The sequence below is a fragment of the Struthio camelus genome, chromosome 15 (genome assembly GCF_040807025.1).
Source record: "Struthio camelus isolate bStrCam1 chromosome 15, bStrCam1.hap1, whole genome shotgun sequence".
Taxonomy (NCBI): Eukaryota; Metazoa; Chordata; class Aves; order Struthioniformes; family Struthionidae; genus Struthio; species Struthio camelus.
The window spans coordinates 4,667,886-4,691,976 of record NC_090956.1 but is presented as its reverse complement, the minus strand read 5'-3'; the positions used below and the strand labels follow the sequence as shown (position 1 = coordinate 4,691,976).

At 40.6% G+C, this 24,091-nt stretch overlaps 1 protein-coding gene across 4 annotated transcripts in view; it reads right to left on the bottom strand.

Annotated features, from left to right (window-relative positions):
* The window catches only part of SMURF1 (SMAD specific E3 ubiquitin protein ligase 1), a 46,321-nt gene that overhangs the window by 20,406 nt on the left and 1,824 nt on the right, over positions 1-24,091 (bottom strand). The gene's annotated exons all lie outside the window — the stretch shown is intronic.

Below are 24,091 nucleotides of genomic sequence, written 5' to 3'. Positions count from 1 at the left end.
AGACTGTTGTGGAGAAGAGAAGTATACAGCAAAAAACACACTCTCGTCAAGGGCTTTCCCCCCCCCCCCCTTCTTTTGGGTGGGCAACAAATGAGACATCATTTCCCCTCTCTCCAATCCTACTAAATAGCACAGTAGTTTAAGTAAAAATTAGATCAGGGAACTCGCATCAATCTCCATGTCTATTAAGTCCATTATAAGCTACAAGCCTGATTTTGTTTTTCAATAAGGGCTGCTCAGAATGATCTCAGCAATTCGAGCTGTTCAGCGTCCATTCAACTCTTACAACAGGCCAGGAAAAATAACTGCAGAGCCAAAAATGAAAACATTAGAGCTCTAAGTGATCTAAAGCTGGGATCCAAGGCAGGAATATAACTATAAAAGAAATACCTATTTTTCGAGGTAGTCTTTTTTCCCCACCAAACTTTGATCTCTGCGTGAGAATAAATGCTCAATAAAAAAAAACTCAAATGGCCATTTCAGCTGTCGCGCACCCCTCCTCGTCTCCGTCTCGCCTGGCTCGGGGCAGATCCCGCTCCCACGCAACCTCTCGAGGGGCATTTACACACGCGTGCTAACTCTGGATTAGGTCAAGTGAAGGAGCGGTAGCAGAAACGCAGGAGAAAACCCCTCATTTTTCCACATCCACTAGAATCCTGCCTCTCAACTCCGCAGCAACCTTCCCACCTTCCAAACTAGCTGACCTCCCACGGCAAGCAGACAGAGCAAAGCGGTCTGTTATTTAACCCAGATGTTTGGGGGGGGGGGGAATTTTAAATCCTTTGTTTTAGTAATAATTAAAGCAGCTGCAGCAGGAAACTATTTTTAGAACGGATTAAAAGTTACTTATTTCTTTCACTGGCAAACGGCATAATCGGAGAAAGCTTCTCTTGCACCTTTTTAAACAACTGACCGAAAATGAAAAATCTGCAGGACTATGGCAACTGCCTTCGAAATAAAACAGGGTTACAAAATCACTGCCGCTCTTATATGGAAGCATGACAGGGCAAAGTTTAATTTTCACTTACTGTTGTGAGTGCTTTAAAGAAAAAAAATTACCGAGAAAACACAGAGTAAATACAGGTAAAATTAGAACTTGAGCCTTCTAATACTAGCCAAAATGAATTTTAAGGTTCCTGTACCCAGTGGAGCTTTTCTTTTTTAAAAATCAAAATAACTCATGCCACTTCCCATCCTCAATTCTAAGAATACATTATTGAATTGGAAAAGTATTCCGCCCGAATACTAACTATCTGCATATAGTCTGCCCTTATAATTATTACATTTATTCTACATTTCAGGGGTGCTTTCTAGAGCTCACTAGCAGCCTAAATTGCTAAAGCTATTACTGAAGAATTATATTCTTCATTTAATTCTTTTCCCTTTGCCAATGGCTTTTGGTCTACAGTAGAGGAGCACAGCTGCCAATTTTCCAGTTGCAGCCCGTGAAACCCTCAATTTTAGGCTGCAAAAAAATTATTATTCTTTCTAGTAAGAAAAATATTGGCACAACAGCCAACAGCCAAAAGAAACCTTTCTGGAGCAAGCTTTACAATGGGGCCGCTCGAGATGGGCCACTGGCTTTGCTCCACTATTTGCCTATTAAGTCTGCTGAAGCAAAAATATTTTTAAGTGCCCCATCACTTAAAAACTCTGGATTTCTAAAATCCAGTAAAGAAACAGGTGACAAAGGTCAGCAATGGGAGACTTAGACAGGAAACTATGCCGGTGACTGAGCAGACAGCCCCTCCCTGCTCTGCAAAGCTGGGTTTATGCCAGCTTTTCTCCTTAAAAGCATTGCCTACAAAGAACTCAGCAAGATTGCTAGCCTGAACCGACTGCTGCTACTGCAGGCCTGAATTCGGGTAGATTTAGCTACAAGGGCTTAAAAAGTTATTAATTTCCCGCCTGCATCAGAGGTGGCTTCCCCCAGAGCGCAGGGGAACGGGGTGTACGCTCATCTAGGAGCCGGGCAACAGAGACACTAGCACCCTGCACAAAGCCGTCTGCATCTGGTTTGGGGTTTTGGCGGGGGGGGGGGGGGGGGGGGGGAGGGGAGGAGGAGGAGATTTTTTGTAAGGTTTATGGCTTGTCAGCATTTGTTGCAAAGCTGCAAAAGGCGCTAATTCTCCTGTCTTGGTCATTTACATTCTGCCTCCTGAAAGACAACCGACTTGCTCCAGCTTGACCGAGTACTTGTTGATACTCTGCCGTGAATTGCTATGCAGCGCTGAAGAACTTTTTATTTTGTTTTTTTTAAATATGGCAGACGCATTGCATCCCAAACAATGCTGAAACAATGCCTTTACATCTATATTATAATATTTATAAAGGGATGGGAATTTTTTTTTTTTTTTAAAGTACCTGACATTATTGAGATAATTTCAAAGGCCAAATTAGCCAGCTGGGTAAAGTACTAGCGTGAATGCATATTTGGCAGAAGGTAAAGGACAAGGCCTTATACAATGTCAGTATTCACCCTGGGGATGTCTTCAATGCAGATGTAAGTTGAGTTAGTCGAGTGGATCCTGTGCCAGACCCCAGTTGTCCACCCTGCTCCCAAAGTAGAAATGAATCATCTGCCACGGCTCCGCGGCCGCTGCCCGAGCAAGCTACGGGCAGGCAAAATACAGAAAGCACCAAGTGGCACCAACGTCTCAACAACCTGGACTGCAAATTGTGTCAAAAACCTGCAGCTTCAGCAGCAAGCGAGCTACCTCTACAGCCAGACCAACGTTTTCCAAAAGGAGGCAGAGAAACACAGCTCGGATGAGGAACCATTTCGAATACCCCCAGGGAAACGGAGCCAGGTTGCGAATCAAACCCTTTGCAGGCCAGTTCCTCCTTCTGAATTGTCCGTGCTTGAAGGACAGCTGCCAATCTGCAAGATGATCCTCAAATTGCTCTCTCTCCATCAACACCATACTCATTCACCTGTAACGTATCCCACCCTGCAGCACAGGACTAAGTCACCACAAATGTTTTCCAAACTGAACTATGTAAAAACTAGCTAGTCATGTTTTGAAACACAGACGGAAATACAGGTAGGCAATGGAAAACACTCAGTAGGAACGGGATAGTAGCCTGCACCAGTGTGACAGAGCAGAAACATTTGCAACTGGAACTGCATTCATTCATCCTTTGCTTTATGCTCCAAGTTAAATATGCATCTCCTTCCTCAAATTCAGGGAGGGCTTCTACAGGTGCACAGGATCTGACCTAACAGCATTCAATTTAGCACTCAATTTTGAAGAAAAGAAAACAGCAGTATATCCACATCTCCCTTTGGAAAGAGGGGAAGGTCATACTGAAAGATGCTAGCAAATAGACCTCTCAGCCATCTTTGGCCTTTCTTTCTGCTATTCCAAGTTAATCATTTGTGCTTGTACAAATATGCCACTAGATTCCAGGATATATTTGTTTTACCTTTCTGTCAGAAGGTAAACACGAGCCAGCAGGCTGGTGACGTAGAAAGGACTTTACTTAGTATTTACATCTGTGTAGACAGTCTTTAACCATAGAGATAGGTACCATGAATTTATCATAAGCATTAAAAGCATCGCAGGTTTGTTTGCTTTAAGATAAAAGCAAAAAGTAAGTGACAACAATGAAAGCTTCCTTAGGAGAAGAGGAAAATAAAGATCTTGATTAAAAATAATTGGCATAACGAAACTGAAGTTCGTGTGCACCATTCAAAAGTAAAAAGGCTGCAAAGCAGGTCAAATTCGACACATCTAAGTCATGGAAACATCTCTGACGGTGCTTCGAAGTCTGCCTAGCTTTGCACTTGTGAACCTAGCAACTTTTGTATGAAATGGGCTTGTTCTGCCTCTACTGCATGACAACAGCCACCCATACGCACCAGTTTACCGGCTGTTTTTCAAAGCAAGAATTTGACCATTCTTAAAAGCAGTTTTCAGAGGGCTGCATAGCAAAACCGTGTGCTTCAAGTGTAAAACACCCCCCAAAATGCCAACATCAGCTATCTACCACGTGCTAGTCTAAAGCCTCAAACTCCGGTGGCGTGCAATTAAAAGCTAGGCTGAATCTGGCCGTGAAATCACTCCTCATCCAAAGAGTCCAGTGTAGTTTCTGCAGAAAATATTCTGAATACCCTGAGCCACCCATTCCAAACAGCCTTTAAGAGCGATTCTGCGTTATCATTCCTAGTCTGTGCACATAACCTTACGGGAAACTTCAGTGCAGATAAACCTCTGTTTTTATTTCTACTACTAGGCAACCCATGAAGGCTTTAAGTGTTTTGTTTTCTTAAGGCTGACAATCATTTATGTTTGATAGGGTACAAGAGAAAGTTTAATGGAAACGGAAAGATGGCTAAAAGCACCACGTGTGTAAAAACGCAGCCTCTCTACAGCTAACCACATCTCTGTACTAAAATATACCATTTTATTCACAAATTGAAGTTTAAATTGTCACCACAAAAGCCAAGGTTTCTATTCTAGTCCTTTATTTTGTTTGTTTTAAGAATAGTTTTAGTCTTGCTCTGTCTGCTTCAGACTTTGAAACGCATAAATCCACTGATGGCTTTAACTTTTCAGCAACCAAATCTGAACTACTGCAGCACTGAACCTTTTTTTTTTCCCCAAAAAGACAGACATAACTAAAATCTTATAATTAAATTTACCAAATAAACCAATTTAGTTGTATGCAGCTAATTTTATAAACGTATATACATAGACATGCACATCTGAGTGTCCTTCAATAATAATCTTTGTATTGCAGTGCCAACAAAATTTGCAATGTGACATGTGAGCCAGCCAAAAACTCCCAAACCCCCCACCCTGCAGGGGCAGTAGACATCACAGCCTGATCGTTGAAGCCTCTGCCTGAACTCAAGCTAAAACTGAACTTGACTATAAGATTAAAGCAATATTTCATTAAAAAAAAAAAAAACCCAAAACTCGATTCTCAAAGAGTTGCTAGATTTGATACATGAAGCCTTTTGTGGCCCTTTTGTGTAGGCTGCAGTGAAAAAATCAAAGCCTCTTTTCAAGGCATGCTTTCCTCGTGGGTTGGAACTTGGCTTCACACAGCCAGTTGCAAACACTAGACAACTTTGAAGAGACCTTCAAAAACCACACACCCAGAAAAAAATCATTTTTATTAGTCCACTAACATGTCATTAAAGTATCTACTTAGCCAAGAATAAAAATGCAGTCCTACCTAAGCATAAAAATGTCGTGCCGAAGACAGAGTTCTCACAGTGCGGACTAATACAAAGTTGACAAAAGAGAACATTTTCACCTCCAGGATTCCTAAAAATTACTAAGACTGAAAAATCTTCTTGGGTACTGACCAACAATAAGTCTTCTCAGTTTATTTATGCGCACAAGCAAGGGATGATTTAGCCTGTATTAAAATAAACCATTAGAAAAACAGTACAGGACTATTGGAGAAAAGGACTCATTAAATTGCCTGTTAACTGGGCCTACATGCCACAGAAGACAAGTAAAGTAAGTTTTAGAACGAACTGATTGAGATATAAAACTTGGAGAAACGTTAAGAGTTACGGATGTGGCTGAAGAACTTTGTAGGGATGAAAAAAGAGGGAGATAATAGGAAGTCGAATTAATGCTGAGGTATGGGATCAGAGAAAGGCAGACAAACCACACAAGGGGAAATAAGCATACCTAATTACCCTTCATACTAACTCTTCTCAGCCTTCTCCCTCTACTCACCCAGAACAAGCGCCTGATATGAAGGCAACTTCCCAGATTAAAAGTTTCATTCAATCCTAGCTATTACATCACTTTTCTTATGACTTTGCTATGCATTCCTCTAATCCAGGCCAAGAACCTTCTCACACTCTCTACAAATCTCCTGTTTGCTAGCTGGCTATAAAACCCAAGCACCTCTGCCCTCTCCAAGCATTGCATGCCCTCAGCTCAGCCTCATCCCTGCAAGCAGAACCTACCTCTAGAGTCTGCCTCACGTGCAACGGGGCAAATCCCTGCCACTTTAAATTCCTCTCTCTTACTCAAACTGTAGTTCCGGGAACGCTTTTCTTTAGGGAAAACCTTTTATTGATAGCTTCCTTGCCTCTCCTTACTGTTCTTCTCGGCCCTATGCCGTCTTCTCAGTTGTAATAAATACAACAAGAGATGCTGGGGCACGAACGTGACAAGAATTGGCGAAGCCTCCACTGCCACCAAGGAAATACCCTTGAGATGCCCGGCCTCACTTCCTCGTACCTTCTTCTGTGCAGACTATCTCCCAACACCATCGAAGGACAACCACCTGCTTTGAAAACAAGGATTCAAGAGCTAAGTTAGTTAACGCTATCTCTGTTTTACGGCAGCTGAAAGACCTATTCTCAAAGAAAGCCATTTTAAAGAAGAGCTGCATCTACTGCACAACTTTACCAGAGAAAACGTATTAACAGAACATACAGTCATATATCTGCACCGTATGTTTTTTAAAACTCAGTTTTTCACCCCCACCAACACATCTGCCAGAACCACAACCAAATGGAACAAATTTTGTAGAAAGAGTTTTACCAAATTCCCTCAAGTTTTCGCTTTGGAAAAAGTATCCCCAAATCATCTGGCAGCTCTCTGAAAACACAGCATACCCTCAACCTTCAGCTCTACTGGGTCAGCTTCTGTATATGCTCTCTAGTAAGAAATAGAAATCTCTGGAAAGAGCTCAAAATTTGTTAAAGTCGCAGAGAATAATATTCTATTCTCAGTGCAAATTCAACCTCATAGCTGACAGCTAGGCAGAACAATTTCAATGACAACATTCCTACCGCAAATACAAAACAGCGTTTACTCCACACCTTATTGTGCAAGTTGTAGGTGCTGGGATCAATGCAGCTCTGGATTTCCTCCCTTTAGTATTTTGTATCTTCAACCATAAGACTCTACACACTTGCATCCAATAATTTGTATTTTTGAGCAAACAGTGTTTATCAAGATAGGCTTCCCTGAACCGTTTGCACATACTTGTGCTCACATTTTGAAACAGACCTCGACAGGCGCAGCAGCGTGAGATCATCACTGTAAAGTTAAAAACATGTCACGAAACTATGTAGCACAATTTTCTTTAAATTAGATTAATACTGAGGAATAAATCCATGTTGAAGTCTTAATACTTAGCTGTTAAAGTTACCCAAGCACTGAAAAAGCATCTGGAAAAAAATTCCTAAAGCATGAAAAACATGTTCCTCCACCCACATGCACTCATAACTCGGATTCCAAACTGAATTTTACTAAGATTGCCAAAAATATTTTGCACTTTTAACACTCGGCGTTTTCAAAGCACCGTTTTCAAATCTATACAAACGTTAGTATATAATAGGACTACATACACTCAACCAACCGCACATTGCACATCGGTGCAGCTGGGAATCAGACCCCAAAACCTGGCCCTACCCCTAGTCTTTCCACCATGCTCCCGGGGCTTCCCGGAAACAAAAGGTGCTTTCTAGAAATATCGCACAGTCTTCAGCCATACAGATTTGTGTCTCTGGAAAATGTTAGATGAACAGCGACTTACCAATCAAGTGCCAAGAAAATACCCCAGCCCTCCAGATGCAGACACAAAACTATGCTCATTTTCACTATGACTTAGGCAGAAGTTAGGCTTAAAATGCTTCCCGCTCCCCTCGAAGGGCTAACGAGAGCCCCCGCGCAGAACAGTCTTCTGCTAAGTCAGCTTTTAATTTACATGCTATTAATTTAATACATCTCTGACCTCTGTTTTCCCAAGTTATACATATAAAGTGTTAAACATCTTGTTTTCCTTATCAAAAGGAAACCTTACCAGGAATCTCGCGTGCCGCTGACCACTTGGTTACTAGCTCACTACACAAAAGGTTTTCCAAAAGACCTTACGCTTACTATAAAACATACAAATTTTGTTCCCCCTCCTTCCCAGGTATTTTTGGTGCTCTATTTCACAAAGGGGCTACCCGTACCACTACTACAACTATATTTTTCATAACCTGTTTGTACGACTCAAGTTACGAGAGTACATTTATGTACCAACAGCAGCTGTTTTTCCACAAAACACCACCCAACTGATGAACTTTGAGAGTCCTTACACGAGGACGTTCGTTTCTTAAGTCCACCGGGAAAAGCTGCGCAGTTGCCCTCGACTCCTTTATTACGGAGGAAAAAGTTTAAAAAGCAAAACACCAAAACCAAGGAGCAACGCATTTGCGGACACTAACCATACGGACCAACCAAACCAATTAAAACAGACACAGCCCTGGGACCTTGTCCAGGGAGCAAAACATCTTGGAAATAACGATAGGAACAGAACCCTAGGTCAGCTGTCAGACCTCAGATTACGGTGAACGCACTCAGCAACTGTGCTTTCTAACCCAATCTCACCTCCAGCCCTCTTCACGTGCATATAGGCCTCCTGCAAAATATTTTCCCATTTTGCATAAAGCAGAAAAAAATCCAGCCTTCCACTACAGAACATGCAAAACTTGTTAAAGCAGAAACCTTGGTACTGAAAATCTTGAGAGAGTTGACTACAGGTAGCAAAGACACATCGCGTAGAAATACTAATATTCTGTCTAATACTAAAAGCTCTACAAATTTTTGCTCAAAAATGATGCGTGTTTTTCAGTTGAAGTCCTAAAACGTAGGTTTTGCATCTCCAAAGAGTGCTTGATATTTACAGTCCTTCATATACAGGTAGTGTGAGTATCCCGAAAAACCCCAATATGAATGTGAAACCTGATTCTGAAGGAGGAAAAAGGATGCAGTTTAACACATTCTTAGTATCAGCTTAAAAACTGAGTCTTGTTTTTCCAGATAGAACCAATATTTAGCTTTTTAGATATTTTACTGCAATTAAATGAGGTACAAAGTTAAATTTATAGGCATGAAAATTTCCAGTTGGTCTGTTTTAATAAACGGGACAAAAATTAATGCCTGGTTTTCATCAAATGTTAAGTAGGTTGCAAGAGCTCAAAAGCAAGAACATTGTTATTTCAAAAATGAATGGCGTTAAGTCATGTGTAAGTTGTAAACTATGTAAACTATTAGTTAATCCCGTGAGGGTTTATGTATCAGTAGAAGAATTTTAACTAACCAATTCACATGGAAAATTGCCTTAAAACTAAATATATAGGTTTGACTCTGGTCAGAGTAGGACTGTTTGACTCAGTGCTGAACTAAAGCTGTACAATGAACCAAGAAAAGCAAGCTGGCAAGGAACTGCTCAGGTGACCCAGGATGCTGCTGACGTTGAAATTAAATGAAAAAAATGAAAAAGTGAAAAAAATTTTGTAAAGTGTATTAATAAATAAGAAACAACAAATTTTGCCATAGTCATTTTTAGAAATGCAAATAAGACAAACCCTAATGACCACAACATTCAGGAACCCCCATTTTTTCATTCTTTCTAAAACATCAGTGTGAAGAATTTCCAATAGAGAAATTTCTACACAAGAAGGAATTTAGCCTATAAAACATAGGCATATAAAACAGAACAAACCTCAGGAAAAACAGTGCACTAGCCTTAAGCTGTTTTTCTAAAACTAAGACTCATTTTGTATTTCTTTAATAATTAGACAATCCTGTAACAAGCAGTTACTGAAAATTTACTGCAGAGAATAACACTTATCAAGTACCCTTCTAGCACTAACATAGCTTCAATAACTGTTATTGCAACAAATTCCAACAGATGCTGGATGACTTTTCAAGAGGCACAGTCAACACCCTCAAATTTTGTTTTGCAAGTAAATGAAAAGCATTTTTAAATCAAGCAAGGCATCGGTACCATATCAATGCTTTAAAACTGCATACCTCAAGTAACAAACGTCCTACAAACTTCCCCTAATTTCGAGAGCATATAGTTGTTTTCTATGTTCATATTTTAACCGAAGTATGCCGAGTGCTTTTTGGCATGTTTGGATAGAAACGTAAAGAGTCTCAAGTCTTGTCGTATAAAGCTTTTCAAAGCTATGGGCCTCACTGCCAAAGAAATTTTTTCATGCTCCTACAGCTTTCGCCTTCCTGATTTGCAAATCTGTTGTTCCTAACTTTTCGTGGTCAGGATGATAGCAAACAGATGAGGCTGAGCAGTACTTTCTGAACAGACCAAGCATCAGCTTAAATTTAAAATCAGAATGCTAAAGTCAATGCTCAACAAAGAGTTAACAGTGTAGAAAAGCCTAGAGCAATAAGTTCATTTTACTCTGGGCTACTTAGTGCATGGATGGCCAGAAGTGGAACCTGCTGGACCTCTTTCAAGAGTACTGCTTTCTTCCTTTTGCTCCATGGCCTGTCGTTATCAACCCGCGGATAACGAGCGTACGGATCATCATCATCAAGACAGTGTCCCACAGCCTCGTGGCCCATAGTAAGTGGAAGTTTTGATGCTAGCTTGGACTAGGTATAAATGCTCTTAGTGTTTTGCAGGGAAAATCGTAAGATTTGCCCAAGCTAGAAGTCATTAGGACGTTTTAGTTCCATCTCTTTTTGAGAGTTTTCATGTTACCTGTTCTTGCACATGTAATGTTTAGGGAAGAGTTTTAACCTCAGTTCTTTTGCCAGGTTTCAGCCCCTCCGGATACTGAAAAGAAAGTAGAGGGTACTGAAATAGGAAGACTGTATTTCCTTTTAAATGCTCAGGCAAGTAAAGTTATCATCGCAAAAAAGAAAAAAAAAGAAAAAAAAAAGACCACAGAGTTGCTCAAAATACCATTTGTATGCCTTGCTGTAGGAAATCTATACCGAAAAGGAGGTGAGCAGTTTCATTCATTACACACAACTGACACTGTATACATCAAGAACGAAGCAGGCTTTCACATAAAGCACCATCCCTTAAATTTCAAAAGTTCTTCAGAGGGATTATTTAAACGCTTAGCTACAGAAACAGAAAAATGACTTTACTAACTGAAGCGTGAAAGCTCAAATAAAAGCACAAAGTTTAAATCCAGGAAGAGTAAAGAAAAATTTTGTTCACTCAAATGAACTTCTTGGCATCACTTCTGATTTTGAATAAAATTCATCAGCCGTTTTGGAATATTCTTTAACTCCTGAAAAATTTTAACTCTGAAATACTCAGTTCTTTGTTTCCCGATCATTCAGTCTGCTATAATCCCTTTCAACATTGGCCTAAGATGTTACACACTGCTCTTCTCGTTCCTTAACGTGTTTTCATCATTTGTTCAGAGATCTCTACTCTCCTCCTTGTTTACAAGTGAAAAAACACAGGAAGCACCGAACACAGGATATTATTTGTCCCTAAAGTGCTGAAGGGCATGCTGGGCATATATTAATGAGATTATCGCTGCTCCCTCCCAGTGCGTTCGCGCTACACCGCCGTTCACCCTTAATGGATATCCAAGGAGTCCAACGCGGAAAATATAGCGTATATCTTACAGTCCTGCTAAACGGCATCTAAAACGCTGAATAATTTAGGAGGCTGGTAGGCGTACCACGCTAAAGTAGCCGTTAAAAAGAAATCTTACGCTTTTAAAATAATTAATCACCTGTTGTGTTTCAGTATAGAGATCCAGATCTAATAGGCATTTGTTTCTCAGCAAAGTAGCAAAACGGAGAAGCTCCCCCTGTTTCAGGGCTGAAAGAAATGCTAAACGTTTGGAGAAGGAAGGTAATACTGGATGTTATTCTTCCCCTGAGTACTCCTGTTTGCCTCCCCAAGAAATGGTCTGGCTGGATGTGGTTAACCAGTAACCTCACGCAACATGTTAGCAACCCCTTCCTCCAAGCGCTATTTCCAATTAGTATCAAAGTTCGGCAGATCCACGTTATATCAATGCCATCGCTCGCTTACACAAGCGAAGCTAGCTTCTTCCCTTTAGGTATTTTAAATAAAATGTCTAATTCTCGTGTGACCTACTAGAGGCACAAAACCCATGAGAGCTGAATAGCACCAAACAAGATTTCATGAAAAGGAGGCTTTTATTCAGAATAAAGCCGTATCAGCCTATGTGTTACTCCGTTGTTCTAATTATATAGGACAGCATCTATTTAAACTGCCAAGTTAATGACTTCAAGTTTGATCAATAGTCTCTGTTTATTCAGCCTAGCACTACCGACAGTCACCAGGGGATGGACAACAAAACAAACAGGCTGGTTAGAGCAAACCTACGGTTTTTCTTACTTGCTGTACCTCAACTGATCGGCAATGGCAAATATCCTTCAAATTAGCAGCGGGGTGGCGAGGGAAGTCTGTTGCCTGTGGACATTACCATATTGACACAGACCGTTTCCTTTGTATCCACAGAACATTTATCCATATTATTCCGCTAGCAGCCAACTTGTGACTTCAGTGAGCTCAAGCATAACTAACACCACAGACAGAGAACGGCTCCAACCCTTATCTTGTACCATCTAGCTACGTCAAATATTTTACATGTGTTTTCAGATTAAGCGTGGTGGGATATGACAACAACAAGAGGACATCACGAAGCCTCCGGACGATGAGCAGTAACGTCCCTTGCTGCCGCTGTACCAACTGCTGAAGGACCTTTCCGTTGGAAGGGCTGTGGAAGGCTAGAGCCATCATCCTAAAAGCAGGACGATCAACATCCTTGACTAAACCTCCACCCAAAAGATGCTAGAAATGTGTTAAATTACAGGCTAGCGAGAGAGAGCAAAATAAAGAGAAATTGGAATGAAAACAAATAACGTACAGCATACATCTAACACTCTAGCAAAGATTTTTTTAAAATTATAAAATAAACGCTTGCATTGCGACGTCAGTTTCTCACCAGCGGCTTAACAGCGACATACCGCAACAAACCAGCGATTTTCCAAGCTGGTTTTTGTAAGCTATACAAAAACGGAAAAACCCCTTTCTAACCCCAAGCGAATCTACAGTCACAAAGGTCGGGATCCCAATGAAAATATTTGACCTCAGTATTCTGGCCAGGATGTTACTTACAATTTTCTCAACATTTATACTTTCATCATTTTGTCTGCAACAGTGTTTGCATTTTTCCTTGTACCAAATGTCAATGTCCATTACATCAATAAATTATAATCCCACTTCTGCTCTGAGACACTTCAAAGGAAGGTGTTATATAAGTAAAACAGAGCTCAAATGAAAAGATGTCTCCTGCTATACTACCTTAATATGTGTCTTTCATGTTCAGAAATATCACTCAATGCAAGTGACAACTCTAGGTTGCTGGATCCTGCACCAATAAAATATGAAGAAGGTTCTCCTAAAGGAAATGCTCTTTATATCAAACCACTATATAAACACATCCAAAGTCTAAAATTTAATACTTTAAAAAAAAAAAAAACCCTAAAACAACAAAAAACCACACATGGGAACAGTTTATTCAGTCAAAGCCTAAGAAGTTTGCTTTCCATTTTAAATTGACTAAATAGATTCAGTACATTACATTTCACACGGATGGTTAGCAGCGCTAATATTCTAGATAAAACGAAACGCTGTACAAGGAAAATTCTCACTAGGGCTAGCTTTCACTAGATATATTACTTGCTCTCACAGTAATTTAGTAAAATGGAGACCTAACAATTTCACTGAACAGGATTACCAAAAACATCACTTGGCAGTTTGTGACACAGAAGCTCCCAGAAAGATCTATTTCTTCACTACATTTTCAACGCAGGGAATACATTTGCAAAGATATAGTAATGCTTTGTTTGTGGGAATTTTTTTTTTTTTTTTAAGAAAGTCATTCTTATTTGTCAAACAGCCGAGATACTAAATCCATCAAATCCAAGCCTTTTACTTCCATCCATGCCATTAACAACTCACGCACCTAGGAATCTGCTATTGTTCAAGCACAACGACAAACTAGCAGACAGAACCAAAAGAGGGCAAAAAATCTAATAAACAATTTTCATAAGAGAAACACCCATAAACAACATTTCACTCCTTACTCAAATAAGCTATGTGGCATTAATTTGAAGCGATAGTGCTGCTCTTTTAATTAAAAAATGCCAGTAGGAGGTTGATGCATTGTCTGATGCTGCAAGCGACATGCTCACAGGATGCAGATGAATCTTCGTGTAAGGAATTAGTGCACAATTTCATTTAGGTTAAAAAGCAAAACAAAAACCCTAAGTCAAAAGAAAAGCCTATAAATCGTTATTACAGGTGCTTGATAAAGACATCTGGATGTTTGCCTCAGAGAATGTTGTTAAGCACATGCATGGGGCGGGGGGGGGGGGGGGAAGAAGTCAAACCTTTCACTCCAGTTGGTCAATTAGAAATTTAATTAATGAAGCTTGATTTGCTTAATGATTTGTGCTAGACTTCATACACAAATGTCTCTCCTCTTCCTACAGCAGGGCTCCTCTCCAGTTCTTCCAGGCACCTTCCCCCATACCAAACCCGTCCACCTGGGCCCGAGCCTGCTGCCTTTCAGGAGGGAGAAGGCACTGATTTCCAACGCCTTCCCGGGGCAGGGGCGGCGTGAAGGAGATGGGAGGATTAATTAATACTGACCTTTGTGAAACTTGTAGACTCAGTATACTTAACATCTCTGCCCTTGCCAAATTTGACTGAAATCAGACAAAGATCCAAAAACTATTTAGAGGAGAGTAAAAGGTGCGATAATTTTTTTAGCCTGCTTTTCTTAGACACAAGCTTAAGCTTGCCCCCTAAGTTCATTCACCAGCCTAACAGTGAACTACGGCAGCACTGTCTCCCAAAATCTGTAGACAGGCTCAGCGTGCCAGGCTTCACTGCTGATCTGTGAAACCACGAAAGCCTAGAAAACTGGTTAATTGAAAACTGGTTAATATCAGCCTTCCGATCCAGAAGAAATCCCAGCAAAATACTTGCTGAATCTCTTTTTCCAGGCTTTTAACATCTTAATTCCACCGCCCTCGGAGGAGGCTCGCAGCCACGACGGGGACCTCCTGCACGTCTGTGCTACACAGTCCTTTGATTGCAGCTATCATCAAAAAAGCGCTCTGCGTAGGCATCTGGAAGCACGACTGCCCTAACAACTGGCAGCTGCTCCGACTGATACAGCTGCCTCGGTACAGAAACATCACAGAAACAAGCAGGACATTTTGGTTTTGCTTGGTATACAGACTATCAAAGCCAAGTCAATTTATCCAAAGGCTTCTAGTGTATTTACTCATCAGTCCTACAACAACTATTTCAATCACATTTACATTGCCAGCGTCATCCCGACATCACAGACGAACCCGACTCCTTTCCGTCTCTTTCCAAGGCTGCACTCTCTCCGCACGCTTGTAGGATTTGCGTCCTAAGGCAACGATAAAAAAGATAAAGTGGTGCTACTTTCCAGGGCTTTATTTCCTTCTTCGATCAAAAATAGCTCTCGTATGTGCTATAGTTCAATTTGGAAGTAGCACATGCAGACTTGATAAGCATCCTGCGAAGGAAATGCCTTGAATTGCAGACTACTTAGAACACATTTTCCCAAGCAAGTTTTTATAAATTCCGTTTGATGCGCGGTTTGCTAATTTCTCCTGAAGTTTATCAAAACATTATTTGTAGACAAGTTACTTTTGTGATTGAACCAAAAAAATCACTTGCGACTCCAAGTCCGAGCCAAGCCGTCAGGGTTATATGGAAGTATTATTTATCCTGTTACCAGAAACAAGCCCTTCCAACTCCGAGAAGGTATTTAATTTTACGCTAAAGAAAACACCACAAAGAGGCACCCATCTACATGCTTCTTTCATTTTCCTATGTCCTACATGAGGCCAGGTAACAGCACTACTAAAAAGAGCTGGTGACAGCACGATTATTAGAAGCGATTCCATTAGCCTAACTGGAATTAAAGGCTGCACACTTCTGGCAGTCTGCCCAAGCAACTCTCACACCTGAGCTAGTTTATTGTGCTCTAACAGATGCATCTAATAAGTACATATTGAAAAAAGTCTATCAACAAAACATTCACTTTCCCAAAAATGTTGGAAAGGAGGAATAAAAGACGTAGGTGCTCATATTATGACACGTTAACTGTACATGTAGCATGTTATATTTTAGATAAACAGTTATTGCACAATACATAGAAGTCAGTCTTACAAAGAGACGGACGTTTATTCCTATAACCTGTGCTTTTGCAATAGCAAATTTAACACTACAGTGAATCATGGGGTCTCTGAGAAAAAGCGCAGAGGCAGAGATTTTAACCTGAGTTTCACTACTAGCTCAGTAACTTTACTTAACCACATACATCACTTGTTTTTGAGCGCTCATCTAGAAAAGGGGGACTCCCAACAGAAGTATTATCGCTCTGGCTGAAAACAATCTCAAGAGGGGTTAAACACATCAGCAGATCACAGCTTAAAACCAGTCCAAAGAAGAAATAGCTAGGAGAGGAAAGATAAGATACATGGAACTCTCTGAAAATTACAGAAGCCCCAACATTTCTGGCCCTTTTTTTTTTTTTTTGACATCGAGTTTTTTTTCTGTTCTTCCTGATCTATTGCTTTAACAGAACATTTACAGATGCGTGAAAGGTCAATGTGCCCCTCGTAATACTTAGCTTGACAGCTACCTGTCTGCAGCCATTTTTAAGAAAGAGAAAAAAAAAAAAAGATATTGCTTGGACTTTCCAATACAATCTAATAAAGTTGAAGTAAATATAATTTTGAGAACTCGGAAAATTCAAAGGCCAACATCATATCATTAGCTTACGTTCGCCTACTCAATTCAGAACCAAAGGTTTATCAAATATAATGGATTCTCTCTCCATTAACGCTAAAAATATCCAGGAAGCCCTGCTCAGCAACGAGGTATCCATTGATTAGACTCGCATTTGTAGAATATTACACCCCGACTTTTAAATCTAAAAAACACATGTTTATAAAAACATCTATACAAGTAAAAAAAAAAAAAAAAGTCAGCAGCAATAATAAAGAACAATAACTTCCATTGAAAGTATGACAATCACTGCAGATCTGAATCACGCTGAAATTCGTTGCTTTTCTAAACTCTGCACTTCCATAGTCAGATAACTGATGTAAAGCAACAGCACAGTCCGTATCCTCATTTGGTTTTCATATGCAATCTGGACTTCTTTCGCTTTTGCTATTCACTACAGTGAAGTGTACGCATTTCAAAAGATGTTTCCTTTCCAAGAAACTTTTCGGGGTCATAAGTCCTGTGCAGATATAACAATACCGATCACAGGGACTGAATTTTCTGCTGTAACGTCTAGTTTACGTTGGGGATGCAAGACAGACCACATTCAGGGTTTCAGGAAGAAAAACCAGGACCATGAAAAAAATGGAGTTCAGGCTGATGCTAACAGTTGCCTGGAGTTTGAAACAAATAAGAGAACATCCATCTTAAATGAGCTTTTACCTTTACGTTAAGGAGAAAAACATAATGTAGAGCTTTTAATACAATGCCCTGGAAGTTATGAAGTTTAAAGAAAATAAACCTATGCTATTAACACATGCAGATTTAATTCACCATTTTGTGAAGTTAACAAGAGATGGAAACTTTAAATTGAGAAGAACATACGCATTTTATTTTAGTCTAATGATTAGAGGAAATAAGCAGATTTTTAGGGAAGACTGAAATGCATATAAAGAGGTCAGAGGAAATGTTATTCCTCCTAATTCACTCATACAGAAAATGAAATTTTACTCTAAATAAAATGTAGAAAGTTGAAGGGGAGAAAAAAAAGATTGCATCCTATCCAAAATTTTTCTTCACCTACTACTGGTTACCAGTAAAAGCAAAAATTACTGCTAAAGAAAGAGTTGGTAACATCAGGTTTCTGATGAAAGAAAGAAGTGAATTACATTTCTTTCAGCTGGGCTTCTTTGTAATCAATTGGGAAATAAACATCTACCATTCAAAAAAAACCCTATGGTTAAATTTGAACATTAGCGAGGAAATTCAGGGACACACATAATAATCCTCTAGTGTTTTAGTGAGCATTAAAGACTTCAACTTAACATCGTGGCTTCGCGTTGCACTTCACAGTATATTCTTAAATGAGAATGAGGAACTAAAGTATAAAATAGAACGCTATTACGCCTAATTCCACAGGATTTTTCATCACTTCTTACGGTCACGATGGCAAGGTTTAGGACTGTGAGCTTAACCCTCTGGAAGAGCCGCATCGACAAGAGCCGAGGCGGAGGGCTCGTGCTCCCGCATGCAGGGCGCTCCAGCGGCGATCCCTTTCGGCTGCAGCGGAGGTGACCGCGGCTGGAAGCGATGGAGGAGCGCGCACCGTCGCACAGTCGCTGCCAGGATTGTGCATTATTTCCCCATCACTCCGAAACAATAACGGATTGTTTTGCCCACAAACAGAGGAACAGACCTTCCATTTAAATACTTGCCGTTGCGTTCTGTTAGCGTGCATAAGAGCGTCAATATTCCTCAAAAAAAGGCAAGAGGGTTTTTCGGGGGGAGGGGAAAAGAGTAAACCATGCTCGGCCTGCTTTATCATCTACGCTGTGAATTGGGTAGCCTTGGGGATTTTTGCCTGCTGTGCTTAGTGTCCTTGACAACAAGCCAGTTTGAATTTTGGCCTTTAACTTGACAAAAATGACTTGCTGAAGAGGAAGGCATCAAGCTATTACAGCCCTGTGGAGAGATTCTTTCTAAAACAGCATGCAAGCGTATTCTGCCAATTCAGCCAGACTACCGTCAAATTTATCATCCAGCTCCTATACCCCCAAATATTCTCAAGGTAGTTGCCGCTTCGTAAAGAGAATATTTGAAACAAAGTTGTTCACTCTGTTTTGCCCCCAACTCCCTTTTTTGCATTCTTAAGACTTTCATAAGCATGACAGCGAAGGGAAACAGAGAAAAATACTCCCAGCGATCGCCTCTCAGAAATTACTAAATTTCCATTCAAACAGAAGTGAAACAAAGTTTAGAAACACTGTAGCATCTTAACCCGTTACTGAACTACTGACACTTCAGCAAACATACCTGCAAGTTTCCTCTGTTACATTAATGCTTAGATAAATCTTTTACAGATTAATATATACTGATAAACAAGCTCTAGCAAAGCTTGCTGTGTGGTGTAAGAAATTACCACTCTTTCTTTTCCGTTTCTTTAAGTCAGTTCCCCCTAACAGAAGGCAGCACGTGCTCATACCTCAGCTCTTCAAAGTCCAGCGTCTTAGCTTAAATTGTTAAGACAGATTTACGCGGAGAAGCTGAACGTAGTCTGAAGCAGCTGAAGTATGAGCACAGGCTTTCTTCTGCCTGTTTTCCTGGGGCGGGTGACAAGTTTCTGGCAACGGGGGTCAGACTAGCAACAAAATAACATGTTCAATCCTTGCAGCAATATCTGCAGGAACTCATTTGTAAGCACCTGAAACATCATAATCTTCCAGCAACGCAGCTTCCTCAGCACCAGCAGCAACCTGAGCGTTCAATATCGACTGATTGCAAGTCTAACTTCAGGCTTTCCAGGATACACCCTGAGGAAGATTTTTACCTTGATATCAAGGTAAAAACGTTTGAAGTCACTCCACTGCAGTGCTGTCCTCACTGTTAATGGAGGCGGCGGCAGCTGGGTGTGAGCAAGAGCATCAAGGACTAAACTTGAGACCTTGACACAGCCACACACTCTGAAGCCTATCTACAATAGGAAACATAACATGGTGGTTGTCAACAAGTAATTCCAAATTTAAGATCTCAATGGCAAAAAAAATGGGGGAGAGGGGGCCAGGGCAACAAAACGTCCCAGTTCTGAGCTGCTGGTATAAAAGGAACAATTTTCAGTAAAATGGCAGTAGCACAAGCTTGTTTCACTCTAGGAAAATAAACCATTGTTATGAAGTTGTCAGTTCCTAAATGTGAATAATCAAAGCACTAATACAGATAAAAGCTTTCAATGATATTTTAGAACTTGGTCCTTTTCACACCAACGCTTTCACCGTTTCCAGAGGAATTGCCGTAGGAAAACATACCAAGTAAAGGTCCATCCCTAGTGGGAGAGGTGGGAGAAGAGCAGCAGTCTCTTCTAGCTAGTTCTTTTATACTCTCCTCCCTCAAGTTTTAAACAAATTGCTCTGATGCATACATGCCTAAAGGTCGCAAGCACGCTCTGATGTCGGTTTAACCTTATCCTCTCCAAACCAATCTGCGCTATCGTGCTACCTCAAGTATCACGGCCCAAACCAACGGGGCAGTCAAGAGAGACCCCGTTTAACTCTAGAACCATAAATAGTAGCAAGTAATCTAACCAGATCAATCCAACTCGAAGCACGTCAACTGGACTTGCTTAAAGTTGGGCAGCGATCCAAAGCAACCGCCAAAACCACCACAAACACTGATGTTACATACAGAAAGGAGACGGCAATTCTCCCTCCTGCAACACACCAGACCTACCTTCAGAAGGCCACAGAAAACAAATCTGATGGTCTCGTTTTATTTATCTGCAATGGCAGTTTTAGCAGTTTCTTGGCTGCTGTGAGGAAGAGGTCAACTGCCCGGATACATAACATCGCAACCTAACACTGACTGGTGCACCAGGAAATGGAAAACACTGTCACAGTTACCACCGGATTGATGTTTAACTTCTCAGCACAAAAAGACAGACACCACAAAATTTTATAAACACAACAAAAGCGTTTAAAGAAACAGTGAGAAAGCAATTCTTAAGCTGGTGGGTAATATGGAATTAAAAAAGAAGTAATCATTAAATAACTGCACAGTCACATCCCAAATTACATTTCTTTATACCAAGACATTCAGGCTGAGAAAAGAAAGTTTCAAGTTAGGAATAAAGTAGTTATTGTTTCTACTTTCCCTGCCCGAGGGGAACGTTCAAGCAAACTCCTTTTGGAGAGTGAATTTACTTCCACCAGGACAATGGTGCTGGCACGGTTTTGCCTTACTGGGAGAAATAAAAAAGGAGACTCGCTACCCACCAGCCTGCCCAGAGGAAAAGGCTGCTCTTTGGATTCCCACTCTGGCAGTAAAAAGATGCCAGCTGGCCTATGGAAAGGTTGCACTCTCACCTTCTCCCATGAAAGCACGATTTTCATTTTATTTTATTTATTTATTTATTTATTTTTAAGTCCCCTAGTTATATGCCACAAGCCTCTTGTCATCCCTATCAAAGGGCCTCTTAATAGCCAGGAATTTACCTTCACAAAAATGCTAGTGCTTCATAACACCAATGGGCAGAGAGCTGAAGTGACTTGCTCAACATCGCACAGGAAACCTGCGGTGAAGCTTCGAATCGAGGTCCAGGCCAGAGCTCCGACCACAAAAGCGCCAGGCAACTCACTCCCAGAGGGATGGGAAATAAAGAAAATTCTAACAACAAGAAAACAACTAGGCACAGATTTCAACACGCTCCCAACTTACCACGCAAAATTTGCAGCTGCTAAACTGCTATTTCCCACCACCCTCTCCACTATACACAACCAGTCCAATGTTAAATTCCACATGCTAACCTCAGGCTGGCCGACCTGTCAGCCATCTCAGCCTTCATCCTTCTCCTACACCAATGCTAGCATCAGAACTATGCTGGTCTGCAACCACTAATCTTTCTAATGTAAGAACATAACACTACAGATAGCCTAGGAAATATTTTTACTTCTGCTATAGAGATCCCTACACAGACACTCATTGTTTCTGAAAATAGGACATAAAGCTGTCTAGGTCACCAATATTAGTGTTGCTATTGATCAGTCAGTTAACTTTGCTACATCGATCAATACTACATTAGTCACGAAAGGAAAGCAAAACATACTAACATGTGCCGTGTTTTTAAAATTTGCCCTTTTAACAACCCTAAGTGTATTGCTTTTGAAGTAATACAGTATTTTACTCTGTACTTGAAGTCACTGTGTTCTTTAGTGTTTCCTTAAATTACAAATGAATATCTGCAAAATGACTGCGAACCACTCATTTAAAAGATACTAATCGTTCAGGCTTTGCAGATGAGACTTCCCTAAGCTGCGCTAACTACAATAAACCGAGAGCAGTGTTTAGGACACTTATCTGTATCACCACTTCCTCTTTCCCTTTCTGTGCCACTACCAAGCGCCGTAACCTTTCCTGCAGGAAGGAAACTCGCCGCCAATAAATCCCCTCCAACTCTTCCACTTATTTCACAAACTGCCAACTTCTACATCTGGTTGCTCATTTCTCCATAATGCTACTAACACCAAATTTTCCTTCCCATCACAACTGTGAGGACTCTCACTTACGTCCTCCCACCACAACCTCTACTGCGACACCTATTCTGTAAAAATTGTACCCTCGAAACCACTGCCTCCTACCACTGTCCTGACCCTGTCGAGGTCTCCCCTCGAACCGCTCCACCTCGGCCGTCCCAAAGACGGTGCAAGCACCCACAGAATCAGCTTCCTGCATCTAAGCAAGCTGCCCTGACTCTACGACAGCTGTGCTTTGAATTGGGCAATTTCACTGCCATGGATTTAAAATTAAAACAAAAAATTTAAAAAATTACTTACTTTAGGGAACACTTTTAACATGCATTTTTCAGTGACCCAGTTTACAAAGAAGCCCCACTAAAAGCCACACTGATGCAACTGAAACAATGACAAACAGCGGCCCAGCAACTTCTCAGACCTGGTCTGCTAATGAGGAACACATTTTTACGCTCTCAAGTACTCCCAGTTGCAGCTAAGTTAGATACTTGGAGATGGTTATTTGTAGTCTCCTATTATACCCATTTATACCAACTGCTGCTTTTCTGTTAAAGAAACCGGCTTTGCGATCAGCCCTCAAAATAGCCATCTCACATTTTCATGCATTCTGACCCTTACACATGAAATCCTCCTCCCCTCCTGCTCCATCTATGAAGTGATCCATAAAGTTAAAACTAATGCCTTTTCCTTCCAGATCTCTTCTACATTCCCCGGCATTTAGAAGCCAGCCAACTTTTAACACCTCAGGTAAGACACAGCAGAAAAACGACGACAACAAAAAAAAGGAAATAGTACTGATAAAGTCAAAATACAACTTCGCAAATTTTTTTGGTAAAAATGTTACATGTTTTGCCCACCTCTTCACTCTCTTTCCAACTCTATGTGCCACCTAATCTGCAAGCTACCTGGAACAGGAGCATCTCTGGTATCTAGCACAATGAGACTGCAGTTTTCACACGTACTTCTGGGTGATATAACAGCATGAGCAAGAAGGATGCAAGCCTTGGAGCTGATAAACCCTTTGGAACTTCCCCAGGGGACAGTGACGGCAGCAGCAAACAAAAGGTTTTAGACAAAAGCACATCACTTAAAAGGGAGGAAAGAAAAAAAAAAAAAAAAGGAAAAAGGAGGTGGGGAGGCACTCAGCAAAGGTCCCTTGGTCTTTGGATTGCATTCCTCCCCAACCCAGAACACACTCAGTGGACTTTTCAAGCACGTACACTGCAGAACTTAAAATATCTTTTTATTATTTCCATCTTTTTTTAAATAAGTCATTCACTGTTACACTACCCTGGTGATAGCTCAGTTTACCTTAACTTGTAAGAGCCAAAGATATTTACGGCCTTGTCTCTTGGAACAATTCTAGACATCTCTAGCAGTGGTGAAAGCTCCATCGGAAATACAAGGAACTTTGCACAGGCTTTTGGGGAAACTCAGATACGAAGAGAGATTACCATGTTTGAGACGCACAGAAGATAAAGTCACTTTAATCTGTCATCCAACTTACTTGCTATTACCGCATTTTCTCTTTTTTTTTTTTTTTTTTTAAACAGGATGCATTATTTGCCATTTTCCTTCATTATGATTTGTATCAGGATAGGACTGACACCATTCCACATAAGGCTAGAAGATCACTTCTGATAAACATCAGAGGAGCCAGAACTTTTTTATATATATATTCACATAAATAAAATAATCCCAGCACAGTGCTAATACAAGCACCTTCCTAACATGCAAGAAAAAAGTATGTCTTTCAAAAAGTACGGAAGATGCTATCACTGTCGACTTCTCGTTTACAAAGTAACCCTCACAGGCATCTTCAAACTAAGTGGCATTTACACAGTTCCTTGCAGGAGTGGAAAACAGAAATGGCTATAATCGCAGGAAACACAATGCGGGTAGTAAACCATAACAGAAGATGCGCTGTGTCTTGATTTAATTCAGCTCAAATCTCCCAATACCAAAACAGATTCCAAAAAAAAAAAAAAAAAAAAAAAGTCATGCTAGCTACAGCTATT